This window comes from Phasianus colchicus, chromosome 6 (assembly GCF_987193195.1).
Source record: "Phasianus colchicus chromosome 6, bPhaCol1.hap1.1, whole genome shotgun sequence".
Classification (NCBI taxonomy): domain Eukaryota; kingdom Metazoa; phylum Chordata; class Aves; order Galliformes; family Phasianidae; genus Phasianus; species Phasianus colchicus.
Window position 1 is genome coordinate 38,845,933 of NC_143441.1, and position 14,870 is coordinate 38,860,802.

Consider the following 14,870-nt stretch of genomic DNA (forward strand, 5'->3'; position numbering starts at 1 on the left):
TCTCTTGGGATAGAAGTGTGAATTTGACTATAAAAATGAAATTATGCTTTCCAAGTGAAATCCCTATATAGTATCCTCTCTAAGAGCAGTTGTCTAGTTTTGTTCAGCCTACATCAAATAGCATTCTAGTTCTCTGGATCTTCTTGGATAGGGTTGTGTTACTTTACTGCATATTGTTAGCTAATGCAACTCTTGGACTTTCTCCAGTCTGTACTGTCTGAAATATAGACTTTGGGTATAAGCTGCTGATTATGGTTTCATACTTCCCAGGAAACAAAAATATAAAGAGCTGAAGAAAATGCTGCAGCTTTTCACAGTGATCTCATGCATGGCCACATGCTGTCAGGATGTTTAAGTTTCTTGTACTGAGTTTTAATGCTGACATACTTTCCATAGGAGTTTAAAGTACTACTGTAGTTTGACTTGAAGCCATTGGCAAGCAATAGACATAAAAGATAGCGTCAATGTCTTCGTAGCCTTGACTGAGCTTTTCTTCTGTCTACTTGACTATTTGAGGACTAAATCCAAGCAAGATGCAGATGCTGAAGTGAAGGATGATACAGATTCTTAAATTATTTATTTGGAGAAACTACCGGGTTCTCTAGCTTTTCTGCTACTTTCTCTTGTTCAGTTTTTCCATTAGCAAATATAAGAATCAGGCCAGGCATAGAAGGACACTGAAGAAAACAAATATCTTGTTTGGGTCTCCAGATCCTTTGTGTGGAGTGCTGATATATCAGTTCAGCAGTAAGCGCGCCAGTACTGCTGGTGCTGAAATTTTCCAAATGGCTCCCAGCAGCTCCCTCCTGTAGCAGGAGGGCTGTTCTCATGCATTAAGACAACCTTGTGCAGCAGGCCTTGTGAGCAGGGCACCACCAATAAACAAGGTGGGTTTCTGTGAATTTCTTGTGTGACTGCCCCACGCGCGTTCTGTTAAAAGTGCTGAAGTGCTATGCTGCAGTGCTTGAGTTAGCTCGGGGATGCTGTACCCTAATATTCCCCACAGGTCACAGCCTCCTTTCAGGAAGTTGTGAAAAGCAATAAGGTCTCTCCTGAGCCTCCTCTTCTCCAGACTGAACAATCCCAGCTCCCTCAGCTGCTGCTCCCCATAAGCCTTATGCTCCAGACCCCTCACATCTTCATTGCTCTTCTCTGGACACACTCCAAGGCCTTGATGTCTTTCTTGCAGTGAGGGGCCCAAAACTGAACGCAGTACTTGAGATTCAGCCTCACCAGGGCTGAGTACAGAGGGACGATCACTTCCCTGCTCCTGCTGGCAGCGCTATTTCTGATACAATGAGAGGCTGTGGTGAGGTGGGGGTAGGCCTCTTCTCCCATCTAACTAGTGATAGGACTAGAGGTAATGGCCTCAATTTGTGCCAGGGGAGATTCATGTTGGATGTTAGGAAATACTTCTTCTAGAGAGTGGTCGGGTGCTGGAACGGGCTGCCCAGGGAGGTGTTGGAGTCACTGACCCTGGAGGTGTTCAAGAAACATTTACACGTTGTACTAAGGAACATAGTTTAGTGGGAAATACTGGTGATAGGTGCATGGTTCTCAGAGCCCTTTTCCAACCTTAGTGATCCTACGATTCTATGATTGTTCCCCAAGACTGCCAGGACTTGGATTTGCGGCAGATGTTGTGAGTGGGAAGTCTTGCTGCAGCACATGTGCTGTTTGCCTACTGGGTTTTACACCCTCGCTGAGCTCTGGCCCGTGGTAGCTGCACCTTGCTGCTGTCTTGCCTGAGCTGGTGGAACACTTTGCTCAGCAGCAGACTGAAGCCACACGTGATGTGCCTTGGTGAGTGTGGGTTTGCAGCATCACCTGGCACCTGTGGGCTAGGAAGCACTGTGCTGTGTGTGTTTGTGATTTACCTGATAATGTTTGTTCTGCTTCTTCTGAGTGTTCTTCCTCTCTTTGGGACAAGTATTGCTATAGGTATATTTTTAAAACTGTGGCTATAAGGTCTGCTTTTGCAAGGACCTAGTCCAGACTTAGCAATACAGAATTCTTTCTATAACTGGTTGTTACCGTATTACTGTAATAACTGGTGGCCATCAAGATGTCCAGAAAGTCCTTCATTCTTTCCAACTCTAATTTATTCAAGCTGGCTCTTCTCTCTCCTCTAAGAGATGTCTCTTTTTCCATTACACATGCTTAGTGCCTCTCTTCCATCAGCACAGCATTCCTTTGGTGCTATTCATGGGACAAACAAGTTGACTGATGAAGGGAATTTACCTGCAAAAAACAAGTGTCTAAGATTATCTGCATGCCCACACTATGACCTGCAGTTGTTGGCACGCTCTGCAGTTTGCTGCTGAAGCTGAAGTTGGTTTGGCTCTCTCAAATGCTCTTGCTCATCATACTTTCAGTTTCCCATGTGCAGATCTCACCTACTGAAAGGGAGGGTAAGAATTGAGTCTACTGGACTGAACCTAGAGAAGGAAAGCAAAACCCTGCTTGAGAAGGTAGCCTGGTTTGGAGCAGAGGTGAAGAGAGCCATGAAGGTGGGACTGGGTGTGATGGGAGACTCTGCAGTAGGAGCTGGAGAAGAGACAGGGGAAAAATGGAAATAAAATGGAATGTGCTAATCAAAACAGATGTAGCTGGAGTACCAATAGGAAGGGGGTGCAGGAGGAAGGTAAAGCTATAAAGAAAGCAGCAAGAATAAAAGTCAGAAGAGAGGGACAGGCAAGGGTGAGAACGAGGGAGTGAAAGGGGACTGTGTCTGGGAATGGCAGTTTTTAATCTCAGGAAGACTGATGCAGTCTGGGGCAGCTGAGCTCCTCTATGTCAGATGAGCTGTGGAGCAGCAGAGCAGTCTTAGAGATGTCCACTTTATGTTCTCTAGGTGCCCTGAGGAGTCATAATGAACCTCTCAACTTCCCATGTATCTGTCCTCATCCTTTCATTTGTAGGATCTCTTTTTCCTCTACGTTTGAACAAGGCAGTAATATTCTGTATTTAATTTTGGAGCATATTTAAATCAAAGGAAGAACCTCCCCATTTGTCTTCAGTCCAAAATGTGCCTGCAACGCATAGATGTTGGTTACATGGCAGATGTATTTCCTCTCATGTGGACTGGGGTGGGAGTTGACCCTTGTAGGATTACGGGGGGAAGTGGCCTGGCTCGGTGGGGGAGTGTGGGGGAAAAAAACCACCACACCTATTCAGCCTTGATTTAAAGCAGCGGACTTGCATGAGTCATTCATTACTCTGTTCTGTAAGTGTAACCTTTGATATGCATAGATTCTGCTGAAATTGCCTTCTAACTTTATTCCTAAAGAGGATAGAGTTCTCACTCCTAGCTCTCTACCAGTTAAGTAGCTAGTAAAAAAGCTATGCTTTGTCCTGAGCAATGAAAAAGCCATTCTTCCTGGTGGGGGTGACTTCTCTGCCCAGCAGGTGTCCTTTTGCATTTAAGATAATCAGCATACAGACACAAAAATGTTAATTGTACTTTTTTCCTTTCTGCCTTACTCACAATGGAGAAATACCCCCATATTTCTAACCAGTCCCCAAAATTTCTACCTAAAGTGTGATTTTTGAAATTCTTAATGTCTGTAAGCAAAGATGGACAGTGGGAGTGTTAGAAGGGGAAAATGTCAGCTATTACTTTACCTCGGTTTGAAATTAAAACTGCAAAAGCATAAAAGGCTTTTGAAAGCATTTTCTGGTGTGCAGCTGCACAAATGGCCCTAATTAACAGGTGCCAAATAATCACCTGTGAGAGTGCCACAGAGGCTTTCTGGATGTGTCTGAATTGATGGAGATTCTCCTTTTTAATCAAAAAGAAAGAGTTCCCCCTGGTACTTGGGGTTTGTTAGTGTGTATTCTGAAAGATCAGAAAAATCTTGAAGTCCTGAAACCCATTTCTGTCAGGAAGTAGAGCAAGCCTGGTAGGTTTTGTCTGTGTTAGCTGTGACTGATTTCCATAGGCCAGTGCTATTCTTTGTAAGACTTTGTTGACAGATCTGTCGAATGCACACATGCACCAATCCATCTCATTCCCTCTTATTTACTTTTGTACAGCTTTTGTTATTAATATTAAATAGTAATGAGAACATACTGTGCTGCTGATCTAAGCAAATTGGACACAAAGTAAGTTAGTTTATTTTTAGGACTACTGGCGTGTAATCATTTCTGACTCTTTTTTGAATGTGCCCCATTTCTTTGGATTAGTGAGGCGTATTTTAGCAGAAAATCAGCAGTTCTGAGCCAGGGTCTGTGAGTGCATCTGGGCACAGCTTCAACCTGAGATGATAATGGCTGAGCTTACATACTGCCAGCACGATTCACAGCTGTAGTGCTTAATGCACACTACTGAAAGAGCAAGTTGCCAAATATGCTCTCACTTTCGATCTAACAGTATGAACCTGGGGGTTGCTGTGGGAACTGGGAATACCTGTAGCAGTTTGATTTCTTTCACTGGGGTGATAATTGTGGCTCAGTTTTAATCACTGTGTTGGAGGTCTTTCTAGCTGTGAGAAGCATGGTCCTTAAATGCATTCTTACATACATCTAGTGTTTGGTAGGCATTGAGCCCTTACAGGGCAGTGTTTCTTTGGTCCTTCAGAGCTGTGGGACTGAGTTCCAAATTTCAAGGACTAAATTTCCCAGGGCAGCAGGCAGCATCCCCCTGCAGAGCCTCCTACACGCTCCGCAGATGTGTACTGATGAGATGGGCAGACTGTGGCCTCGGCACCGTGCTCACCAGTGATGCTTCATTCAAGGCAGCAGAGCACTTAGAAGATTAGATGCCAATTTTAGAAATATCAGGGTACAAGCAGCATTTGAACTGCCTCTGTATTTTACTGCTCGGTGCCAGACAGGGCGTGGAGCTGTGTCTGCACTGAAGTGCTGCCTGCTGACAGCGGAGGCTGCAGCAGCGGGTGGAAGTGACCGATGCCCTGTGGCCTGGTCCAGCCTTGGGCAGGCTGTGTGCTTCCTGCACAGCCTCTGCTCTGTGAAAGACAAGAGCTGTCCAAATCTAGCCTCTTGATATTACCTTGGGAGAGGTGTGAGAGAGGAGCTGGCCAGTGTTACAAGAGAGGCACCAAGCAGCAGAAGCAGATTTTTTGCTAGTTAGTTATTTTGGGGAGAGCAGATCATTACTTTTGAAGCCATCTGTCTGAATTGCAGCAAATCTCACCATAACTGATCAACAGCATTAAATAATTCAATGGTAGTGTTCAAATGAGTGTCTGTGCTTTGCTTTTATCTTCTTCGTTTGGTTTTTGTGCTTGACAAGTACCTGCCTGGTGGCTGGCTGCACTCGTGCTGCTGGCCTACTTTTGAGCAATTCATGTAGTGAGAAACCCCATTATTTCTGCAGCTACTGATCCTAAATGGTGCTGTGCAGAAAGCCACCCCACAGCCAGCCATTGGCTTGTGCTGCCCATGGCTCACCCCAGGCCGTGGTTGCTGCCTCTCCCACCCTGTGTTGTGGAAGCCTGGGGTGGGTGGGCAGCCACAAGGTAAGCACTGGATGGTCACAAGGCAGCCCGGAGCTCAGCCTGGCCTTATTAGGCTGCAGCAATGGTGTCTGGGGACAGGATGTGCTGCAGGGCAGCAAGGAGCGTGCAGCCCGGAACAGATCCAGCCCAGGCCCTGGGAGACATGGCCCAGTACTGCCATGTGCTGCGCCTGGAGGAGCTGCATCGTGCTAGAGATGGCTCAGAAAAGCCTCCTGTGTAAATGCTTGCAGTAGCAGCTCTCTTTCCTGAAGTATTTCTCACAGGCTCGGTTATACCCTAACATTCATGTTGTTATCCCACATACCAAATGCCTTTCAAATTCTTTGTCATGCTGTGTGATTTTAGGCACACACCTGAACTAAGAGAGGTGTTTTGTTTTTGTGACTTCAGGACGGTTTCTGCTCTCCTCTTGTGCAGTTTATGTCCTTTATTGGAAGGCTGTGTTTTATTGCCTAACACAATGGTCCTGGTCCCAGGGGAGTGGGAGTGCTGGCACCTGTTGCCTGTATACAGACCAGAGTTCAACTAGGTTTCATCATATTCCCTTAATACAAGCTGACTTTTATTGTGGATGAAGGCTTTAAAAAAAAAAAAGTCTGTGTTATTTCTTCCGTGAAATCCCCCTAGACTAAGACAAATTCAGTACAGCCAGGTGCTGTGGTAAAGCTCTTCAGGTTGTATGCTGATTGCCTGCTATTAGTGATCAGCACCCCACTGAGCACTGTGCACACCTGGGGTCCTTGTAGGAGCTTGGGAGCATGAGGGCAATAGAGAGAAAAGGTCTCGGCTGCTTTGAATTTAAGGCTGCTCTCCACAGCATGTTGCTCCAGAACTGCACTATCACTGTGCTAAACAGATTTCCTTTCTTCATGAATTTGTGCTCAGCAATGCTAGATGCAGATTAAGCCTCGTGTTTGTGCTTATTCAGAGTGACATTAATTTCAGTGGCAGAGTTTGTAATTGAGCTGTGTCACCTTGACCATCAGCACTAGAATAGAGCATATGGGGTTTTTTTTCTGTTTTTGTTTTACTGAATATTTAATTTTCTGGGGAAGCATTACATGTCATAAACAGGATGGGAACTAGATCTATATTCCTTGTCTGCAAGATTGTTTTCTGCCTGAGGCTTAAAAATGAGTTATTTTTCAAGGTGAGTATGCAGGACTATGAAGTGGCCTGCGAAATGTCACATCACTGTGGTAAACAAAATCAGTGCCTTCCTTAGATGACTTTCGAGAAGAGCCAAAGAACTTTGTTATAAATTCTTTCTTGTGGTATGCATGCCTCTCTGCTCCCTTTTTGGGCTTTAAATGTGAGCAGATGGAACAGCCAGGAGGAATCTTGGTAGCATGGCTGTGCTTTTAATATCACTTTACTGCCCAGGACCACTTGTGTCTGCAGACAAGGAGACAGTTCTGTTGCAATCTGGTGAAACTTTCTGGAAATGGAAGGGGCTGGAGGTGACACAAGATAGGGAAACCTGTCCTAAACAACTTGTTAGGAGAACAGGAGACCTGCAGACAGTCCCTCTTTTTTTACCCTTAGTCGCTGCAACAGCAAAGCTATCACCCACCACACTAGTAAACAAGAGACTGCTGCCTATGGTATGATGTTGATGTAGGGTGGTTGCAGAGACTGACCCCTGTGCCTCTACAATCTGAACTGCAGCTGCTTTACAGGCTCTGGTGCAAAACGCTTAGCTATTATTTGTTATCTTCTTCATGGAAAAATATTTGTAATAAAATTAATATTCACATCCAAAACTCTTCTTCCTCAAAGTCCTTGGGCATACAAATTGCACATCCCGCTGAGGCAGGAGCTCCTCCTTTATCCCTTGTTTCCAGTAGTTTACTAGTGCATCCCTAATGATGTGTACTTGAAGAGTTCTTTTATATCTTTGGGCTCACAGATACCAGGTCTGATTCAATTTGGATATGCCTCACTGGTGTGTCTGATCATGACAAGTGAGAGGAGCGTATGGTTTTTCAGCATCCTCCCAAGAGCTAGTCTAGGCTGAGCCTACTGCTAAAGAAAAAAACCTTGAAGGTGTTTTGTAGCAACTGGGCAGATCTATATAATGGAAGGATTAGCACGATAGAAAGGTGCTATAAGGGAAGGGAAGAAGATTGCTTGCCTGTATCAGAAGATTCCAGGTTTGTAGGGAAAAGCTCCACCTGGGAGGGATCCCTAGAAAGAGACCCTTACCTGGTGGAAGTCAGCCCTTAAATGGGGTCTAAGAGAGGTGGAGCCAGTCTCCACCCCTTCCAGTCACACAGGTGAATTGCCTTCATCTGCACTCCCAGGCTTGACCTAGTCCTTTCCCCAGGTGATCAGTCAGTGGTTCAGGCCATGACTCAACAGTTCCCATACATGTTTATATATGCTGTAGTCTCAACATGGCATTTAATGAACAGTGATCCAAGTTGTGGGAATGTCAGTGGGAATTACCTTTGCATTTCAGAATAAGAAAAAATGTTGCGGATTGAAAGGTACCAGAATCTCCTTTTAGGAGTAATTAACTGCTAAAATTAATGGCTTGACTGAGATTTTGTTAAATCTGAAGCAGTAATCATTCTGAAAGGTTTTCTTAGAGTACGCATGGAAAACAGAATTCTCCAGAACATTACTAAATATTCAGTACCAAAAAATGATCCATATTTTTTAATACATCTGTTGCCTTGTTATGCTATGCTAAAAAATCTTAGTTCTTTTTATGACCCTTACTAATCAGCTTTTCTGATCTCGGTGCGGTACCTGCTTTGAATTGTCACACAGGTGATGTGATGCTGACATTTATTTGGACTTGTCCAAAACGCAGTCAGTAGCCAAACAGCAGACATCATCTTGAGAGAATCACTGCTTGAAAACTATTGCACTGTGGAAGTGCAAAAAAAAAAAAAAAAAAAAAAAAAGAAGTAAAAAGGATTAAACTTGATTCCTGCTGAAGGGATGGCACCATGTGAGGAAACTTTATCCTAGTTTAAGTCCTTGTGAATGACTTCATTTAGGAAGTAAGAATTTCACTTGTCTGTGTACAGGGGCTTTAGATGGAGATGACAAAACCCACTGGTCCTGCCAATCCTGAATGCACCATATTTGCAAGCAAGGATGCTTGAACATGACTCGAGACCATAACTTGTTGTTAAGTGATTATTCCATGTAAGTAATCTTTTGTTAGATTTTTGATGGGTCTTGAGCTTTAGGTTAAATTATTTCTTGAAAGCCTTGGCAGAACTTGCTGGAGAGTGAAGGAAAGGAAAGATAAGAAAAGGGAGGTTTTTCTTTGTGCCCTGGTGCTTCCCTTTAGAAATACATACCTGCAGGCTGAAAACCATCATGGTGTGTTTGAGTGTGTTCGTGGCCTGGAGGCTGGGAAGAGTCAGATGGAAAAAGAGTGGTCTTCTCTTCTCACCTTTGTTCCTGAGATCATCCACTACCTCTGAGATCTCAGCACTGCTTGCTTGGACTTGCTGTTTCAAGTGCACTCTCCCCCTATCCAGGAGCAGAACACTGGAATAAAATTCATGAACTCCTTTAGACCTCATCCCATGAAGTGTAGATGCAAATATTATTTCATCATCTTGTTTATACAGATCATCTCAGTTTTCCATGCTGCTTGGTCTCATGTTTACCTAACTAGCATATTTGCTGAAACTTTCCTTGCAATCACTGTGGTGGTTTGTTTTTGTTTTTTTCCCTTTGGCATTCTTGATTCTTTTTTATTTTTAGACTTTCTTCAAACAGCTGTCATGGGCTTCTTTGATTTTTGTTTTTATCATAACTGAAAGTCACAACAAAGTATCTAGTTCTTCTTATTGCAGAGAAACACATCTAAATATAAATTCCTACGCGATCAAAATTTAGAAATAAAAAGACTTGATCTTAGTGGGACCTGATTCATAACTCTCCAGTGCTTTGGGGCTGGCAGCTCTGTAAGTTGGGAACAGCTTTGCAAGCTGTTTAAACTCCAACTTTGATTACAATGATTAGTTTTGCCAGACAAAAGGAAGATATTTTTCTTCTCTTCCTGTGAGAAGCTTCGGAACAGCATTTAACTGCCAGCTGGTCTTTCTTGAGCAGTCTCAGACTGGAAATGTATGCGTGTTTAACCTCCAGCTCTTTGCCTAGATTACTGCAAACTTTACTTCCAGCTGGGTTTGCCCCCCTTTCCAACAGCTGAACTGTTGTTCTCTTTCTGTTTGCTTATGTTGGAGGCTACAAAAACTCAGGAATTAATGATGGCAGGGGAGGAGAAGAACATTACTACTGATATGCAACAGCCTTGATAATGTAGTTTGGCTGACCATACTTCTGGGTCTTGAAGACTGGATTGCTTTAAAGAAGAAAAGATTCTTCGTCCTTCCTTCCTCAAGTACTTGGAGATGGATTTCTTTTCTTCTGGGAAACATGACTTCTCAAACCTACTGTTTCCAAACAGGCAGCAAAAACCTAAATCCAGGATTTCCTTCATACAACTGTTTGACCCTGCTGAATTGCTGTTTTTATCAAGGTGTCTTCTCCACTCCTAAAGCTGATTCAGGGTCAGCACAGAGATCTCTCTTCCAACAAGAGACTTTTCGAGACAGCCCCTTTTGACGGAGGAGTAAGCAAACAGTTGTATGCTTCTACTGACTCGTGTGAAGTGCAGAGCCTTGGTGTAATATCTTAGAGCTCCAGCTCCTCATGACTTTAAGACCTTAACATTGGTAGCAGCATTGGCACACAGCCTTTGTCTCGAGGGGAAGCTGATGTGACCTTCTGGTTGCAGATTGTGCACAAGATCAGGAGACTTCCCATCTTTCCATACTTCAGTGTGCTTTACCTTCTGCACCTTGTTCACCAGAAGGATGCTGGGGACAAAATGCTGGAGATGTGATCCCACCTCAGTGAGGTGTGGAAGCCTGCCCTTCCCTCTGCAAATGCAACTGTGTACCCATCTCTTCTGCTTATGGGGCAGCATCTGCATGGGGGTGATGTTTGAGTTGAGATAGTCTCCTTCGATAGCCAGAAACTGCTCTGGTACCTTCAGAAAAGCATACACAAAAATTAGAAGGAAATGTTTAATATCATTCTAGTTATACCAGTGGGTCACTAAGGCTGAGCTGTCAAGTATAACTTCTTCTCCAACCCTTCTAAAGATCATGGCCACGAGATTTATCAAATTATAATTACTTATTTGTGTTTTATGGGGAAAAAAAATCCCTTATTGTGTACCAAATGAGTTACAGGTACTTAAAAATGCTACAGGTAGGAAGTAATATATTCATTTCATGAGGTCAAACAAGAAGTATTCGTATGAGTATTCATGGAAGCAGGATTCAGTCTATAACATCCAAAGTAGGCGGTATTAGCAGTTTGTATTACCTCTGTACTCACTGTCTTATTTGTGTTTTAAGCACATCAGCACATATGTCTGGTCCAGAAAGTAGATTTTCAGGTTAATGGCAAGTTTTCAACAGGTGTTGACTGATTGCTTTTTTTGTCACTGCTTTTTATTTTCTAGGCCTGGTACAGCTGATCCACAGAGCACAGCAGTGTTTGGGTCCCTGTCCTATATGGTAGTGCTGTGATGGTTAGAATTAAATGCAAGAGCTAGTAAGTTTACAAGCAAAGAAAAAAACAGGGTGCGTACCATCAGATGATTTTGATCTAAGTATATGTTACTTATATGTTACTGGATGAGGTGCTACGAGATATGGTTTAGTAGCTTAGTGAGTAGGAATGGTGGTAATAAGAGGATGGTTGGACTAGATGATCTTGTAGGTCCTTTCCAACTCTGTGACTCTATGATTCTATGATTCTACTTTAGGAACTGCAGGGCTTCAATGTCATGTCCTAAGCGTTGGGCTACTCTTGTTCAAGAGAACTCTATACTGTTGAAAGATCAACCAATAATCATGCTTCTGTTAAAGCCACTCAAAATGAGTCATGATTAAAAATAAAATAGCAGTAACATTAGACAATATGGAGTGCATATTCTTATGTACATTGACAGAACCTGTTAGCATGAAAAGCTGTAGTTTTGATGACCTAGAGAGGCTAACAACAGCTTCGCGGTGAGCCAGTTAACACTGTTAGTTTTTTCATAGATCATATTTTTCACTTGTAGTTCTGGAGTCTATTTCACAGCATTGGGGCTTATATTTTTGCTGGTACATGGAAATTTCAAGCATGGATAAGGGTTCTAATATAGCAGATATCATAGAAATGGGTAAGCAAAGTTAAGAACTTCTGTTTCTAGGACTTTTTCAGTGTCCTCACAACCTCATCTTTGTGCTGAGTTTGCTGCTGCTGGCTGAAATCTTTCCGAAGATAATGAACAAGTGTGTTTGGGACAGGGAAGCCAGCAGGCAGCTTCTGCCTTCAGTTGGATGAGGTTCAGTGTGTGGGTCTGTCTCAGTCAGGTATTTGTGTGCTGGGTGGTTGGCTGGGATGATCAGGTAGAGCTGTGGAAGGCTGAGCCAGGGCTCTTGCCCCATTTTGAACAAACATTTCCAGTCTTCCACAAAGAACTGTAAAGGATTCTGACTCCTCTCTTGGATTGAAAATCCATCAAATCTGTTTAATAAAAAAATGGTAGCTAGACAGACAGCACTTGTGCAATTTTATACCTTCTGTATCAAATTAAAATATTTTGAGCTGCAGTGTCTGTTCTTAAATCCCCACCCCCACCAGTTGTTTTGCTCACATGTTATCCATAAATCTTGTCTGTTTTAAACGTTCCAACTAATAGTTGGGCAAAACGTTTAGCATAATGATACGATTAACAGAGTCCATTTTTTGGCAGCCTGGATGCAGTTTTTCTTCAGCAAGCATTTGCAGTTTATCCTGGTCAGAGATGGAGAGGCATCATTCCTCTTTCTGCAGAATTCTTTCTTTTTATAGGAGGATTTAGACGGTCTGCATTCATTTTGCAGGAATATAACGTGTGATTTGGCTGCATCTTTGAAGTGGTGATATTATAAATCTTCCAATCACCATTGCCCAATCTGTTTTAGCATTCATGTGCCTAATTTCTGTTTGTAATCTGATTATTGGCTTGAGCTGCTCCAGCTTGCAGCCTATTGCTATGCATTTACTGTACTCCCCGGGACGCGGTAGCCTGACAGCTCCAGTCCTGTGCTATGAAAAAATCTCTACATGATATTGCTCAGACAGGCCTAGGGCTGTGGCTGGTTGGGAATTAGCTGCTGTTGTAGTTTCTCTTTGCTGAATCCTTTGTTTGTACAACCATGTTCCGAAATCCTTGGATCTCCAGCTATTTGGGAAATGTTAAACACCCTGAGGAGCAAGGTAAGAGTTCCAAGTAGATAGAGGAAAATGCAGTTTGTGTGCTTTTAATCTCTTGTATGGCTGTATGTGTAAATATTGTTTGACTGCATCTCCTTCAGCTACATTAGCTACTTTAGTGATCAGTATGCAGTTAGTCACTTCGGCTGTTTCATTATTTCCTAAAGGACACTTTTGAAAGATCCGATTAGATGGATCTTCTAATTAGCTTAGCTTGCCACCGACTTAGGGCCTTTAAAAATAGCAAATATCAGTGCAACGTTGCATCTGGATTTTTTTTTTTAATTCAGCATTTTTAATTTCCTATTTATTAAACTGGGGACAGTGGCTTTATTGGCTAGTTTGTATCTGGGGGGGAAGGGGACAAGACTGAACAAATGGTTAAACTTGTGAGCAAGTTCGATGTACACTTCAGTAAATATACTCTCAATTTTGAATACAAAAATTGTGTTAATAGGGTTATATGGATGTTTATTCTTCCGTGAAAGGGGCGACAAAATGATGTTGCAATGATTTTCTTTCTGTTGTATCAGGTATTATGAGGGTTTCTTTAAATTAACCATTGAAATAAGACTGATGTTCATTTTGTGGGCTTATTTATTTCCTTTTGAAACACAATTGTTTTTAATTTTTTGTCTTTGCTTGCATTTAATCTTAAAGCTTCCATATTAGTCAGTAAGTTTGATTGGACTTTCATCCTCCCACATGGGATTTAATTTGAACAGGAGGAAATTCATAAAATATCAGAACTGTGTAACAGCACGTAGTTCTCTGTTTATTTGTGTGGGGGAAGAGAGGAGCTTGCCCTACAAATTACAGCAGAGTTTTAATAGGCTTTTGAGGCACTGTGAATACGGCATGTACAAATATTACTGTGTGTGTTTAATGGGGAGCAAGAGTCAGAAAAGCTTGTGTGTCCATCTGAGCAGCTCCTCTCCCACTGCTGTGGTGAAAGCTGCCTTCTTCCCCTCTCACATCTCCTCTTTATTTTTGGCCAGGATAAGGGAGCATTTCTCTGTGATCTGCTTGAGGACTTTGTGGCAGACAGCTGTTTAGTTCCAGAAACTATAGGATGGGTGGTTATCCTGTTGGAATGGCTGTGTGTTTAAGATATGCCTGGTTCTGATTAACTGAACTGATACTGAGCTGGGCTTGTTAAGCTGTGGCATAGTGTTCTCACAGTGATGTAAACTTGCCCTTTTTAGAGATACTTACAGTATGCAGTATTATCTTCTCTTTAATGTTCTTGTGTAAAATGCAGTGACTTATATACCATTAATACTGTTGTTCCCTAAAATACTCTGTTTGGTCTGGCAAGCTGATTCTGTGTAATCTCTGTGCTTTATTCTCCATTTGCTTGGGGAGAAAAAGCAAACGTTAAGAAAAACAGGAAAAAGTTGCTTATTAACTGAAGAATGCTGTTAGCACAATTGCTTGAAATTTACATTGTCTTGCAACAAATGCCAAAAAATGTCCTTTTGTAATTTTAAGCCTCTTTATATATAAAGTGTTAAACTTATTATTTTTTTAAACCAGTGGGCCTGGAAAGATGACAAAGGGAAAGACATGGAAGAGCAAAGGAAGGAGAAAAGTTTTGAAAGCCAGTGAGAAAATGTGCATTTTATAAATTCAGACTGATATTGTCAGTTATAATAAGCATTTTTAAAAACCTTTCTGCAAAAAATAATAATCATCATACCTAGATTTTGAAATGCAAGAGTATTTTTGCTTGCAAAACAATTTGTTATTTTAAATAATACAACAACATGTAACAACATATACTGGCTGATTAGTTCTTCCTTGAAGTAGTTAAATCTGAGCTTTGCATCAGAGTTTAAAGGGTTGTTGCTGCTTTTGAATTGTTTTGAAGTTTTTGTCTGAAGAATAAGGTGAAAAATGGTGTATTGATTTTGAGTCCTGAGGTAGTTGACTTAATGCAAATGGAGATTTAAAGCCATTTTCTCATTGGGAGTACTTTTTTAGTAGCTTCATGTTTTCTTCAGCAGCAGTAACAGACCAGGCTGCCCTGCTTCCTGGCTGTCCATTCTGTGAGGTCTCCTAATAGCATCCTCAGCACTCTCACTGATGAATGGAGGCAGC

At 42.3% G+C, this 14,870-nt stretch overlaps 1 protein-coding gene across 9 annotated transcripts in view; it reads left to right on the plus strand.

The window, feature by feature from the left end:
* The window catches only part of SVIL (supervillin), a 134,332-nt gene that overhangs the window by 49,762 nt on the left and 69,700 nt on the right, over window positions 1-14,870 (plus strand). The window lies entirely within an intron of this gene.